This window comes from Coptis chinensis, chromosome 6, assembly GCF_015680905.1.
Source record: "Coptis chinensis isolate HL-2020 chromosome 6, ASM1568090v1, whole genome shotgun sequence".
Lineage (NCBI taxonomy): Eukaryota > Viridiplantae > Streptophyta > Magnoliopsida > Ranunculales > Ranunculaceae > Coptis > Coptis chinensis.
The window spans coordinates 86,064,842-86,079,380 of NC_141461.1; positions in this window are offsets into that span (position 1 = coordinate 86,064,842).

The following is a 14,539-nucleotide window of genomic DNA, read 5'->3' on the forward strand; positions in this document are numbered from 1 at the left end:
GCCTAGTATTGGAATCAATTCGCAATTCATTACGTTTACACATGTAACGATAGAATCGGATAAGTATATATGTGTACGAGAAACATCACCACAGAATAGTGTTGTTATTATTGATATGAGTATGCTTAATCAGCCGTTGAGAAGGCCTATTACTGCTGATTCCGCTTTGATGAATCCTAATTCTAGAATTCTTGCTTTGAAAGGTGAGTTGTTTGAAATTGAACTATTACTTTTTTAATTACTTATGATCTGTTGAATTGTTAATCTTAGCAGTAACTCCATCTGTCAGTGTCGTAGCATCCACCTCACAAGCTACTCGCGGTTTTAAAACATGGTCCACTACGTACTTTGCCCTCCTGATTTCATGCAATTCGCTTGCTACCAATGTGTGCACTTCAAAGGGAAAACACTCAGTAGTAACTCCCTCTGCAGAATTCGCACCCTCTAAAGTTAAATACTCAGTGACTCCCTCTGAAGAGTGTTTCTTTGCAGTGTTATACTCCCCTCGACGCTGCTGCAGTTTTGTCGACACACGGGTGAGATTTCTCTACGATGGAATTCACGCTGCCTTCTCCATAACTTTCTCCGGAGCTTTCTCTGTCGGGTTGCGCTCCGGATCCTCATGGACAGCAGTGCCCTCATGTACCACAGAGCCCTCATGGGCAGCATTAGCACTGCACTCATGCTCGTGCTCAAGATCCTCCTGATCCTCAACCACAGCGCTAAAATTCGCAGCAGCCCCCTCATGTTCTTCAGCAGCCCTCTCATGTTCGGCAGCACTAGAAATCTCAGTAGCCCCCTCGTGTTCGGCATCAGCTCCCTCTTGATCAGTAGCACCCTCATGCTCATGGGATTATACTGCCACAAAGGTTTTAACCTTGGAGTAGTTCCAGGTTTCTTTCTCAAAACTATATACCTGTTTGTTAGTGTTCTTGTTGTGTGCTTGTTGCAACACATGTACAACATGATTATAAAAATTAAGTTTCAGTGGTTTTTCCATTGTTTGTGTTGATTTTGAACTTTTTGCTGGCGCTAACAGTATTCCTTATTGGCAAATCTTCTAACAGGCATCAAGATTAACAATTTGGAAATTATTGATGCAAGGGGATACAACCGTTCTCTCATTTCTTCACGCGTTATTGAAGCTTACTTGATTCAGGTAAACTGGACTTCCTTATTTCAATAAAATTGAGTCGATTTATTAGCATATGGTATAATAACAACCTTGAACAGATAAAGACCGCAGGTTTAGAATATTAATAGTCTAAAGAAGTCATTCATAAGCTTTAACTACTCTTCCGACATCTATTCTTATCGTGTTTAGGCTTTTTCGATGAAATTGGAATTCCATTCATGGAAACCATTGCAAAAGTTCTACAAATGTAGAACAAGCTTTTATGGGCATGGTCTTCGAGATCAAGAACCGGTACTTATTTTCCTTTGAATTTTTTATATTTGAGGATGAATGTTTAACTGAAGGGCTAATCTACATTACTCATTCTCGAGTTTTGGGTTTCACTACTAGATAACGATGCTTTTGTGGATTTTTCATTAATTTAAAATTATTTTTCTTAGAAAAAAAATGATTGACTTTTGAGAAGATCTCCATCCTGGTCTTTTCAAGCAAAGTAGACATATGATATTTCCGATGAGACCTGGGAATCTGGGATGTGGTAGACAATAATCATGGCAAATGGTCAACTTTTGTTTTTGTTTACAATTCAATTTGTTGATGCATTTACTTGTTCGGAGTACTAATTCAATGTAAATAAATCACATTGCAGTTCTAGTAAGTGTGGTAGTAAGTGTTTAAGTCGACCATGTGTTTCCTCAATGATAAATAATACTATTATAGCCACATAAATTTGTTTGTAATAATATGTGTCTATGTATATTTATGATTCTGAATTTCTGATTGCTTTCCAGAATGGCAAGCCAACCAAGGTTGAACAATGCTAGGCCTCCTCTTTTGTTGGATCCTATGACAACTTGTTGGACAGAAGACTAGCTTTTGCTCTTTTTAAAGGAAGTATAAGCAGGAGAATACAGATTTCTGTCTTGACCATTTGCACTATCATGGCATGTAATTCTACCCTACTTTACTGGGAGGAAAGACCGGTCAAGCCTCACCTTGATTTATGTTCTTTCTTGTTATTTCAAATGTTATTGAAATTCAATTCTTTGTAGGTTATTTAATTTTTCAATTTTATAGGTATTTAGTGACACAAAATTGTGGATGCCATTCATTTTTTGTAGGTTTAGATGGTCTCGCTACAAAATATGAGAAATTATTTTTTTAATCGACAACACATTAGCAACGGTTTATAACCCGTTAAACGACTTTTAAATTAATTTTTTAAAAATTAACTAACAACTTTGCAACGCTTAAGAACCGTTGGTAATATTTTTTAACAAATTACTAACGCTTAGAAAGCGTTGCAAAGGTTTTACATTTGACTACGCACTAGTTATAAAAAGCGTTACAAATCATGACTGCAACGGTTAATAAGTGTTGGAAATTTCTGTTTGCAACGGGTTTGCAACGATTAATAACCGTTGCAAAATTCTGTTTGCAACGCTTATTAACCATTGCAAATATTTCCAACACTTTGCCCACGCCATATTTGCAACACTTAAAAAGAGTTGCGAAAATTATTAGCAACGGTTTTTTGCCGTTGCAAATAGCCTGTTATGGTGTAGTGGGGACCGCCACAGACAATGTAGGGGGTGGAGACGATGCCCCAAGGGACGGAGATGAGCCCGATTCATCGGATTCACTGGCCGACATCGGAAAGGTAGAATAACAGACGCAAGATATGAACCAACCCAAACAACCATTTCAAGCAAAAAGAGAAGGAGGCCAGAAAACGTACCGGTGGGAACAAAGACAGAGATGTTAGGCTTGGAAGAGGGTGCCGAAAGTGGGGTGGACTCACCGGAAGAATAGTGGAACTTGCGCTGACAGAGTCTGATCGGAAAAGAAAGAATAATGGTAGAGCAAGAGAGGTAGAAGAAAGAAATGAGAAAGAGGGAGAAGGGAAAGAGTTTAAAAAGGGGGAGGGGTAAAGAGGTAAATACGGAGAGTTGGTGAATTCAAGGAGTCGGGGTGACAATCCGGTCGAGGATAAGACACGGGGGGATGGCAGACACGAGGGCGGTAATTTGGAACATGCGTGATGATGATAGTTCACCTCACACACAAATCGATGAAAAAGAGGTAAGGGTGAGGAACAGAAAGGACAAACGGTGAAGGTTCTCGACCCCGGATCCTTTAACATGACCGCGGAGTCGAGAAAGGACATTTGTAGTAGCATAATGTGGAAAAGATGACTGGGTCAGCGGTGCAGGGGATAGGATGCAGAATACTGAAGAGAAAAGGAGAGCACGGGATCGTAACCGCGGAACCCTAGACCGCAGATGTGTCACGGAGGGGAGTCGGACCACAAGATATAAGGACAGATGGACGTCCCACAAAAGAGGAGGGCGATATAAAAGGAACAGTGTGAGAAGAGAAGGAGGAAAAAAGGAAGGAAAAGAGAGAGAGAGAGAAAGAGAAAGATTGAGTTGTATCGGAAAGATAAAGAATGAAACATTTATTATAGTTATTTTCATCAATAGGTGGACTAGGAAGCATCATAAAATAGCGAATCAGAGGATTGCAGATGTAATAAGTAGAGGAAACTTTAGGATCGAACAAGTGAGTAGGATAAATCTTCCCATCAGGACTTGAAATCTTGTTAGGACGACAATGAATAAAAACCAAACCATCACAAGAAGCCTTTGGGTATACACTACAGTCCTTGAAGCTGTCATGCATCCTTAAAAGTTAAAACGATGTTGCTATTGGGGTCTCCACGTAAGAAACAACGAGTTCCAGGTTTGTACACCTTAATGGCTCCGGGTCGAGGTAGAGATCTCCATCTAATGAGATGAGCTTTTACGAAATATGGATCGTTAATTGATTCCCGCCATAGTTTGCAGACACACTTAAAGGAAACAAGAACCTCTGCTGGTAAGCGGATTAAGATCTTAGTAGAGATGATATCATGAGGTATACAGACAGACATCTCAGAAGGTTTTGCAATCAATCACTTTTTGTGGCGAGAGGAATTGAGAAAGAGAAATCGTCAGGGTTTTGTTTTGTGTCAGCGGCGAAAACAGGAGCAGACGTGCGTAACAAGTTGTCCATTATTCTATTCAATTACTAAACGGGCAATGGGCTATGTGACTGATCACCTTATCCCGCACCCCTATGCGACAAGTATAGCTTCCATTGAATCGGGCTTTCAATCCATAGCTGTCTCTGGTGCAAGGACTATAGCAGAACATTCAGCTGCATAGTTAGTGGTCACTCCCATTCCGTATGCTAGGACACCTAGTAAAGCTGCATCGTGATCTCTAAACATTAAGCCTGCACCACCCACAACAAGGTTTCCATAGCTGAGCCATATGTATTTGCTCTGACCACTAATTGCATGATTTAGCTTTTCCTTTCATGTTGCAGAATGTTAGAAGATTCAGGTCTTCGATGGTAGTGAACATCGTACCTGTAGAGATCAGGCCAGCAGCAGCTTGATTGCTTGAACACCCATAAGAATACCATTCTTTAGTTGAACAATGTTAAGCCTTATGTCATCAACTCATCAAAGAAAATTATGAATCTAGTTTTCCATATTTGCGCCATGAGTTGTACTGCAGCAACATTTCATACTTCCTTCCCGGTAGGACAGGCATGCCTGAAATTTTAAAGGTCCACACTGCTTAAGGAAACCTTAAACAACTCAGAAATCCATGATCATATGAGCCTATAGTGATATCACAATCCCCTATTATTTGATGAACACTCTCCACTTCATCGTTGCATAGACTTAGATCGATGCTAAGTGAATCCCTTCCCTATGTACCCTGTCACCAGTAGCGACTACTTTGTGCATTAGATTCCACACTAATTCAGCTGCTCTTGGCCTCTTGAGTGGATATGCTTGTTGCACACGCAACTGTGCCTGCTGACCCTGCTAATAAAGACCCTTCCTTTGGAGAATATATGGCTTGTTTTAGCTTCAACCACTTATCAATCCATTATTCAAACCCCTACTTTTCTAGCTAAACCTGCAAGAATAATATCCTAATACCTCTCATATTTTCTCAAGCCTCTAAACAATAAATTCTTTTATCTCAATCCTCTAAACATAATAATTGTTACAAGAGACACAACAACATAGTGGTCTTCACATGATATAAATTGTTATGAGATACTTGCCATCATACTTGGGCCCTTTAAACCTACTAACAGATTTTTAGTATGGAACCAAAATAAGCAGCCAAATAAAAGTAGAAAAAAGAACCATAGTAATTTTATAGTTTTAAGATGTAATACTGACTTGATTAAGTCTTACTAAGGAAAGATCTAAGAACGATTTTCAATTTCAGATTCAGATCGATTTCTTTGGCGGCATAATGTGGAGGATTGATATTGGTTTTGGGCTGAAAGCATGGTGACCACCAATTCCAAGTGTTTGCCAGGGAATGTTTAGTAGGGCTGTCACCGGACGGACCTGAACAGGAAACACCTAGGTTTTAAGGCAATGTGGTCGGTGGAGAGAAATTGGCCGGAAATTCAATCGGTCATTACAATTTTTTGTTTACTTCATCTCTGATTCTCTTTGTACAGATGTCCATAAACTATTAATTACTATAACAAAATTTGGGCCCACTCTTAGACTGGCCCTTTACCGCGTTTTCAAATTCCATTTAAAAGTTAGAAATGCTAAGTGGCAATTACAAATTCTAATTTCAAAACAAAATGTGAATTAAAAACGAATTGTAATGACACTTTGGAATTGTTTTTGGGTAGTAATTTACTTAAGTAAATTTGGAAATCATTGAAAAATTCACATAAATTTCATATTTGTATAGGTTTCTAATCATACATATATTTTTTGAAGTCTAAAATACTTGTAGAAAAAAATCTTACAATTTACGATACAGTTTAAAGTTTAATCTGACTCTTAACCTATATGGTTTAAAATACGATTTACGATTCTACAACATTGATCAGGAGGGCCGCCGCTAAGATACCCTATATTGAGGTTAGTCGTGATAGTCGAACACTAAGACCTCCAAGTTTTTCTTGTGTTGTTACTAATATACTAGTTTTCGAACCCGTCTTACGAACGGGTGACATTATATAAGGAAAATTTAGGTTTTGGTTTTTGTTTTTGACTTAAGAAAATTGTCTTCAAATATCTCATAGAAATATGAAATATAGAGTATGATCTGGTGAAAATATGAAGTAATTTTGGTGAGTTATAAAGCCCGTGGATGGACGTTTTCAATTACGCTTACTCATGCCAGAACAAAAGGCTATGTTGAAAGTTATTATCAACCAAAAAGACAAACACTATAATCGTAGTTACTACTAAAATTGTTGGGTAAGCAGAGTAAAATGTTTGTTATTGTTTGGATGCAATAAGCTCAAACACATGTAAGTATTATTATTAAACTTTAGGATTGCCAAAGTATCAAATTGTAACATTCATAAAAGCACCTACTTGTAATCAAGCATAGTATTTAATTGGTTTACATTAAAAAGAATTGTACAGATGTTTCATTTGCTTTAAGGTAATGTAATACCTCGTGGGAGTATACTGAAAAGGTGTCTATCCCGTAGAGAGAGGTTATGTCAGGTATATGGAAAGGCGCCTAGCCTGTAGGGTGACAGTTATGCCAAGTATGTATTCTACTGCACCTAGGAAGCTATTTGAGATATGTGGCATAAGTAATTGATCTACTAAATCCTAAAATGCCGGATGTCCACAATGACTGAGTGAGAACAGTAACAATATGGTAGGATGAGGCGGTCGTTACAGGCAATATCCTCATAGTCACAAACTCACAATTACATGATATTAGCTCCTAAAATAGTAGTTTGATTGTTGTCTACTAATCCAATGAAGAAAATATGATAAGTTATATATTCGTGTGTTGCACATGGGCTAGTATCAGCCACTTAAGCTCTAATAATGCATTTGGTTGTACAACCAACATCTTCCATTGCCTACAATTAAGAGCACTCTATATTGAAAAGAAGTAGATTCATGCATTTATATACATAAAAAGATGTACATAAGAAAGAAACACGAAAATGAGTAAACCCATATTGCATCTTAAATTATGTAGCTCTATAAAAGGTTTAAGTGTGAAGTGTAGCTGAATACATTGAAATTGCTGAGACACCCAAACCAACATGAAAGCACGGAAATCTGCTACTTGAAATTTCAACAATGTATCAATAACCAAATCTATGGAAAAACTTGTTTGCAATACCGTTTATGCATCATGAACGTACGTGTACATTTTCTTGTAAGATTTTCCCCTAAAACCCATATACTCACAACCGCCATTGCTCCATTTTTTGCATTTTCTTGGGAAGGCATACAACTATGCAACTGCACCAAAATGCAAATTACACATTACTTGAAATTACACAAATATCAAAACATTCAAAGCAAACAATAACATAATTTCCCTTTCAATCTAATAACTCATTATATTTCCTTCTAACGTTGTTAACTATCATCAATTAAGTGGAAATTTTTTTGTAGGGGAAAAGAAAGAAAATATCCAGACGGATAATCTACTTGAGAACAATTCTAATATATTTTTCAGAGAACTGACATTTGTACAAATCCACACTTAAATACAATTATAATGGAAGATGTACATCTAGTTGCTATTAATAATCTTCCAAGACTTATCAAATACTGTTCATTGGTTTATTCTAAGCAAGTATGCTTACCATGAGATTGTTACCATGTTTTTGTTTTATTCTCTATGATGCTACTGTGAGCCTAGCTTAATCATATATAGAAAATATTAATGCCTTTATTTCCTTTCCAGATTTAATTGTAGCCGAAAAACTGAATTTAATTAGAGGTTATGCTTGCAACAAATAGACTATATAATTGAATAGTTCAAGTATGTATGTGTTTCTATTGTTTGACATCTATATATGTGTTAGAAACACATTTGAGTCTTTCATGCATCTATATATATCAAACCAAGGCCCAAAATTTCGATATCGGTTAATATATCGGTGTACCCAAAAACCGAGATATATCGGATATATCGGATATCTCGGTTCTTTTGGTGACCAGTCCAAAGTTTCTAAAATATCGGATATCTCACCGATATATCTCGGATATCTCGGATCTCTCGCCGATATATCTCGGATATATATGATATTTCGGAAATTTCAATATTAAATTATTAACAATTGGTCAAAAAGTCAACCGATATATATCGATTATCTCGGAAATATCGATTATCTCGGCGATATAAACTTTCATATCGGAAATTCCGATATATCTCGGAAAAAAAGGGGTTCAATATTCGGTGGATATATCTCGGAAAAATCGATATCGGTGTACCAATTTACCGAGATATATCGGCGAGATATCGGATATCTCGGCGATATTTTGGGCCCTGTATCAAACATCCCACAATTATTTGCGCATTTGTCGTTATTTCTAACTATGCATGTCAGATCATCACATGTGTTACTAATTATGCATGTCAGATTATCAAAAGTGCTTTGACAAATACTCAAAATAATAAAAAGTTGAGGATATGTTTGAAATAATTCCATGTACTAATAAATGTGTAGCTTCCTTACTCCATTACCTCTAAGCATTCCAAATGGAGATAACTTAGTGAAATACATGCACATATAAAATTTATAAAAGAAAAGAAGTTTAATTATATATATGCTTCTTCAAATTCAATTCTTTTTTCATTGGTTTTGTGTTCTAGGAGGATGTCTAAGAAGTGTAATGCGAATAAACAAATTAAGTGGGAGATTATATTATAATTTGATGATTTAAGTTGTTAAAACTGTCTCATACCATAGTAATTGGTTGTTTCTCTTTGTTAGATCTATTTTTTAGTATAACTAATCTCCTACAATTATTAGTGTGACCATTACTAATACCTTCCCAAGACCCCTTCTTTTTAAAAAGTAAGATTAGAGTTAATTTTGGTTTGGAGAAGGGTTTTATCTCACGAAGGGAATGAAGGGGTGTCTCGAACAACTACATTTATGTGTTTTCACACGGAGTTAAACTAACATAAGCATTTCTCTACAGCCCAATAACATGAGAGATCTAACGGTTATCGGTTGTGATAGGCACACGGTAAAATCTTGAAAGGATAATCAATCTAGCTTATCCTAGGTATAGTGCAATTTGATTGGGGGTGTCGACTATGTCATCAGGGCATCAATGGGGTATTCCAATATTGTTTAGTGTCTAATAAAACAATAGAATCTATACACACAATTATCAATAAATATACAAATTGAAAGAACAATGCAAACCAAAAGAGTAAAAAATTATTGTACCTTGAATAGGCTCAAATTTTCAGAGGAGAGAGAGCAAAGGCCCAACTTGAAGCATAGAACAATCACCCCTAGAGGAACTTCATCTAGTTTTTTATTGCATAGCCTAAAGTAAAATATCAACACATTGTGAGTAACTCAGTATTTAGTTATATGTCATGTATATGATAAGCTAGTCGATCACAAATTTCATATCTACCTATCAATACACAGAATATAATCAGACTATAGATGAAGAAGCATAAACAAACTCCCAAGTTCATATATCAAAGTGTAACATTCACAATCAGCATACAAATATTTGCAACATAACCAAATGAGACACTTAAAAACACTTCTCAAAACAGATAAGAAATAACACCTGAGTTTCATTGCATTCAAATCAGCCTTTGACGCGAAATCGATGCCATAGCCTGCACATGACCATTACAACACATAATCAATCATACACTCCTTAAACACTAAATTTTAAGCAATCCCAATTGTTTATAAGACCCAACTAAAAATCAAAGAAAAAAAATTATTGTTTTTTAAGTGTATACCTCTTTTAAGCAATCCCAATTCTTTATAAGACCCAACTAAAAATCAAAGAAAAAAAATTATTGTTTTTTAAGTGTATACCTCTTGAACTCTAGTAGAATTAAGCTAACGATCTTCGACATGGTCAGTAAGCTTGTCAAGTGCTTTACTTTGTTGCTGCAAGTCTTTTGAGTCCTCTACTCTATCAATCCCTTCTTCTCCTCCCTCCATTGCTCTCTCTCTCTCTCTCTCTCTCCCAGTACGCTACTCAAAACCTAATGTATGAATTTTGTTATTAAGAAGATTTTTAATTTGTATTTAACACCATAATAATGTGATAGCACCAATGTTTCACCAAGATAGCATGAGGGCAGATTCTAAGGGGTGGAATAGAAGAAATGAAACACTTAAGAATCTAAAACAAAGTTGAAAAATTCAAAAAAACTAACTTACTTCTTAGCATTCTTCTATGATGTCCCTTGTTTTATACCTATATCTGTATATCATCAAATTGAAGAAATTAGCAAATATTAAATTCTTTACCAAAATTTTCCCGGATGTAAACAAAAGAAGAAGATATACCATATACTATTAAGGTATAGACCCAAATTCTATGTCTAATAATGGAGTTGTTACGTGCTAGGATGATTAGACTCTAGTTAGCACAAAATAGAGAAACAAATATTGGAAATTTGAAGTAGAGATAATGGATAGAGAAATAGGAAAGGGGTCTAACTACCTCAAAATCAACTGCTTGGCAGTTTGAGCCTTGATTTGAATAGATTGGGGATCAAAAATTGCGCATTCATAAAAATATAACACATTTGTTTAACTGAATCAATGAGTGAAAATGCAAATCAGTGAAAAATTTTTTTTTTTCTAGTATGAGGAAGGGTTTTTTTATTAGTAGGTCCTCAAAAAATTCAGTAGTCTTTTTATAAACCGAGGTTTTGACTTTTGAGAGAGAAACTGGTTTTCTTTTTTTGGGTGTTTCTCTGGGGCAAACAATTGAAAATTGAAAATAGGGCGTGGAATTCTTTGTTTTTGGCCGAATTATTGTTTTTTTTTATTAAAAAGCTTATGTGTCCAGATTTGAGGAAAAAGGGATGATGACGTGGTTTCTTGGGAGCATTCTCAACTACTTAATATTAATGGTCTTTAAAAAAAAACTAATGAGATGAAACATAAAACGAAGTTGGCAAATCAAATCTTACTGAACTTCTACTATTTTAGTGTTATATCGAAGAGTTAATATGTTAATATTTGTGGAAGTGTGATTCGATTCTCTAATTTCAAAATGGGACATCCAAAACCAATAAAGCGGAAATTCTCAGTTCATACCATAAGCAAAAATCAATAAAAGCATTACATATTGGTGCGACTACTCCATATATTTTTTGGGTTTGAGAAGACAACAATACCATAAGAACACAACACTACTACTCGGTATTTCATCATACAACATCTCGACTTATAAGCAATTGGATTACTTGGATCACAACATATTATAGATTGAAAGAGAAATTTTTTATCATGGAGAGAATGGAATTCTACACTACAATTGGCAGATTTTTCACCTTTGGATTTTTTAAGAAGAAAAGCTAATCTATTCTTGAATACTTTGCAAGAGTTTGAAAGTATTACTAAAATAAATGATACTATACTTGGTACTCTAGTAGCTTTTAGTCTGGTGGGTGGAGAGAAGTCATCAAATCACGTTGTTTTGGTTAAGGAAGAAGTGATTTTGGCAAAGGAGGAAGTGCTCTTGGATTTCAAGAAGAACAAAGCAAAAAGGAAGTCTTTTGGGCTTTCGAGAGGCGTACTTCTGAAGAAATGGGGAAGAAGAAATCTGAGATGTCGTTTTTTCTTTCTTTTTTGGGTTTTTCTTTCTTTTTTGGGTTATTAATTACGGTGAATAATTGAAAATATGAAAATAGGGTGTGGATTTTTTTTTTTTTTGCGAATGATTGTTTTTCCTCAAAAAAAAGCCGACATGTATGTCCGCATTAGAGGAAAAGCCTCTGGCGGCGTGATTCAATGATATGTGAGCATTCTCAATTGCTCAATATTACTAATGTTTGATAAAAAATGGGAATAACATTCAACCCCCCATAATGAAGAAACAACGACTAAGTTGTTCTCTGCAAGTTTGATGACTCATTCATAAATCACTATCAATCATGATTAAACCCCAACCCATTCATAATTCATAATTCATATACTATAAAATAAAGGATAATAATAGAACCGATGAATCACTTATTTGAAATTTTACCTTTTAAAATTTCAATTTGTTGCACCCTTCCAGTTGTTTGGATACGTATCGAATGACTTTGGCTCCCATATAATAGACATACCCGTTGGCTAATCTAATGCAAAACATCCCCCAAGTGATAATGCAACCAAGTGTCCAAACCTCAATATCACCAAAAAAAGTGTCAAAGAGCAAAATCTAAGTTATAAGCTCCCATCTCGGTTGTTTTCAATGTCAGTTCATGTAAGTTTATTCTCAAATAAAACACAAAAAAAAAACTGAGTAGAACTAATAATTAATAATTGCAGCAGAAATTAAATAAAAGAATATGGTTATTTTAGAAAATGTATACCTTGTCCCAAGAAGCACCAGTCAAAGGAAAACAACAAATCAAGTCTCAAAAGCCTAGCAAACATGCCACCCCGAAAGCATCTAGTCCTTTTTTATTAATTTAATTTAATTTAATGAGACAAAAATTAAAATATTATCGAGAATTCAGTAGTAATAATGAATGAAGAAAATTGGAGGAAGGAGTAATAATAAGTTGGGTACCAAACAGCGGACATGGAGAGCTTGTTTAATAAAGGGTCCTTTACTTGAGGATTGAAGAAGCCCGACACTCTTGTTCTTCTTGTTGTATTTAATGCAACGACCTATAGGACGATGCGAACTTAGCGATAGAGGGATGCTTTTGCTGCATAATGGCGTTTGTAACAATTTATTTTGCTCTTAATGTTCAAAGCTTAAGTATGACAGTTATTAGTGGAAGGAACTATGTGACTCTGCCCACATAATTGAAAACAACCCATCCATTTCTTCCAATGGAGTTTGTGACTTTGTTCTTGCGTTCTTTGCATACTTGCCAACAAAGTACACTTTCATAAAACTTAACACGCGACGACATAAAATAGTATATGGCTTTTCCTATTCTACTACTTCTCATTCAATTATGTATTTGCATTCCATTATTCCATTTCCCCTAAATAACTCCATGAGAAAACAAATAATATACATGTAAAAGCAAACTATTTGAAAACTTAACGCGATATTATTGATCACATATCCCGACAATCCCAAAATAGCTATATACCCAATAATTAGAACCAACGAGAGCAAAAACTAAAACACCCAACCTTAAAAATCTCAAATAGCTCTTCATAAATATACACTATCTTAACATTTCAAAACTTATATAATTATCTCACCAAGATTCGAGAACACGTAAAAGCCATGTGGGAAAAAGAGGAGAAAACATAAGTCTGTTTATATTCATACCCACATTTCTAACAAAATAAACACGCGTCTTGTCCCATACATCGATGCTATACAGGAATGAAACCTAGTGCACACACAAAAGCATAGACACATATTCTAGTGTTAGTGCATGGTAAGTGTACCAAAGATTCTTATATTAATACATGTAAAGGTGCGCTAACCCTAGCTCAAAATTCAAAGAATTAAAATATTCCAGATTTTAGATTTTTATCATATGGAACTCCTTAAAGGTTCTCTCCAAACATGGGATGGGATACCCATAGTTATATACTTAACGTAACTCAAACTCCCAAGTGACCATTGCTCATTTAGGGTGATCAATATTGGGGTGGGTGAACAACGGCTAAAAGATTGTATAAATATATATAATGAATTGAAATACTACATATCTACATATTTTTAATATTTAGAATAGGCGGGTTGGGTGTCTTTTGCAGGTTCATGTAATTTGTTTTTCTTTTATTGCAGATGAGTATATATATATATATATATATATATATATATCAATTCTAAAAAATCATCTATAATTTCCATCGTCTTGGATTAATTAGTGTGAAGTCTTAGATAAATTTCTTGCTTTTTTTGTTTAGAGGTTCAATCATTAATTTTGCTAACAACGCAATAGCGATGATATGTGATTAACAACGCAATAGCAAGGATATGTGAGTGAGGATTGGAAGTGCACCAAACAAATCAATAATGACAGTATGTAGTAAGAAAGCACTTTGATGATTTGGAAAGTGGAAGTAAGTGTTGAAGACCAAGGGATTTGGGACAAAGATATATTGAACATCGTGGTGCGACCTCTCCGAAAACTGAAGTTAATAATATTTACACAAATTATGGAGATCCAATTTACGATTCTACCAAGCAATGAAAGAAATCAGAAATGAGGGTGCTATGTTTGCAAAATAATAAAAAATAAAATAAAAAGCCTTTTGATGGTTTAAAGTTTAAACCTCCTAATTATGTATTTATATTTATTATTCTCTTCGGTAAAATTGGGGATAATGTACAATTCGATTGGACAAAAAAATTGGTACAAAATCCATTTCGAAGTCACAAAACTTGAACTGCTATACAATGCAAACTAAGCA